General features: G+C 42.3%; 1 non-coding gene across 1 annotated transcript; it reads left to right on the top strand.

The window, feature by feature from the left end:
• Positions 1–1,011: 1,011 nt before the first annotated feature.
• On the top strand, positions 1,012–1,114 carry LOC121165441. The gene has a single exon (XR_005885234.1). It is a non-coding gene; the product is annotated as a U6 spliceosomal RNA (small nuclear RNA).
• The last annotated feature ends 926 nt before the right edge of the window (positions 1,115–2,040 follow it).

Raw genomic sequence — 2,040 nt, 5'->3', positions numbered from 1 at the left:
TTATATAGTAATGGGCATAAGGGCATTAATATCTCTTACTGATTGGGGTCCTAAGGTGGGTTCTATGTTTAACTTTTTGTGCAACCCCCACACTCTTTCCATAGCAGTTATGCAATTTTTTTGTTCTCACCAACCAAGTGCAAGTATTCAAATGTCTGCACATCCTTTTCCAGACTCGGTCTGCATAGCCATCATGATATGTGAAAGCCAATATTTATGTGGTTTCAATCTTTGAAAGATTCATTTATCTGAAAGGAAGTATTAATGATGCAGAGAGGGAGATACAGTGGTTTTCCATCCACTGGTTCACTCTTCAAATGCACACAACTACTAAAGGTGGATCATACTGAAACCAACAGCCTGGAACTCCATCTGGGTCCTTCAACCATCATTTTATGCTTTCCCAATTGCATTGCAGGGAGCTGGATCAGCAGTGGAGTCACAGAAACACAAATTGGCACTCCAATATAAGTGCTAGCCTGGCCCACACAGTGAAATGTCACCAAATGCCCATGCTGTGATTTTGATTTTTATAAATTACCTTATTTTGAAATTCAAAGTCACAGACTGATGGAGGAGGGCGAAAGAGGGTGAGCAAGAAAGAGAGAGAGCATCAGAGAGAAAGAGAAATTATTAGCCTGGCCACTCCCCAGACACCTACAACAGCTAGAATACACAAGCCAAAAATGAGGAGTGTGCAGTCTCATCATGTCTCCTATGTGGGCAGGAGGGACACAAGCATTCAGGCCACCTTGTGTTGTTCATCACAGACCATTAACCAAGAGCTGAATCAGAAATGGAACACACAAAGGTTTCCATCGCCTAGGGCAGTATGAATCTCATCGTGACTTCTTTATAAATCTCAGACAACATACGATCAGGAATTTGAACGATAGACAATATTATTCCCTTCACTAGAGCAAAGCAATCATGTGTGCTGCAGTCAGTTTCCCTTGCTGGGCTTGGACCTCTGCTGTGAATGACTGTGGATCCCTCTAATAGCCAGTGATAGTGCTCACTTCGGCAGCACATATACTAAAATTGGAACGATACAGAGAAGATTAGAATGGCCCCTGTGCAAGGATGACACGCCAGTGATATGTCTGATGTCCTTATCCCTGCAGTGGGAAATTCCCCTGTCTGTGTGTCTGGGATCCTGGTTGCCATAATACTTGGTACACTGTTTATGCTGCCATCTGTGTCCTGTGTTGTCCAGCGTCTCCCATGTTGAGCTACAGCATTCTCTTTCTTACACTCACATGATTACTTAAAATGTAGTCATAGGGCCCAGCATGGTGGCGCAAGTGGTTAAAGGTCCTCTCCTTGCACGCCCGGGATCCCATATGGGCGCCGGTTCTAATCCCGGCAGCCTACTTCCCTTCCAGCTCCCTGCCTGTGGCCCGGGAAGGCAGTCGAGGACGGCCCAAAGCTTTGGGAACCTGCACCCGTGTGGGAGACCCGGAAGAGGCTCCTGGCTTCGGATCGGCATGGTATCGACCAGTTGCGCTCACTTGGGGAGTGAATCATCGGATGGAAGATCTTCCTCTCTGTCTCTCCTCTCTGTATATCCGCCTTTCCAATAAAAAAATAATAAAAATAAATCTTAAAAAAAAAATGTAGTCATAATGTATTTTGGTGCTTCTCTGCAGAAGAGGAAACAAACAATGGCCCACTATGGGCATTTTAGAGCACTCTCCCTATGAACTCTTAGTAGCACAATTTATGCAATTTCAATAATCACAAAATCAAAATAAAATACAGGCTTAAAATGAAGGTAAAATTTTCAAGAGTAGAAAGAAAATATAAAGGAAAACCTTCATGATCTTGGATTTATCAATGACTACATGAATACGCCATGAAGAACAGACAAATACATACATATATACCATAATGATACTTAAAAGCTACTAGGTAGCAAAGAAAATAATTAATGGTGTACAAAAAACACTATGAATGGTGGGTAACATTTATAAATGATTTCTGATAAGAGGTTCATCCTAAAATTATGTCAGAAAGTTACAATCACAGCAGCTTTGAAAA

The sequence above is a fragment of the Ochotona curzoniae genome, unplaced genomic scaffold (assembly GCF_017591425.1).
Source record: "Ochotona curzoniae isolate NIBS_2020 unplaced genomic scaffold, NIBS_Ocur_1.0 contig_883, whole genome shotgun sequence".
NCBI classification, from domain to species: Eukaryota; Metazoa; Chordata; class Mammalia; order Lagomorpha; family Ochotonidae; genus Ochotona; species Ochotona curzoniae.
Note: the sequence above shows the minus strand (reverse complement) of the source record. Positions and strands in the feature narration are given on the sequence as shown.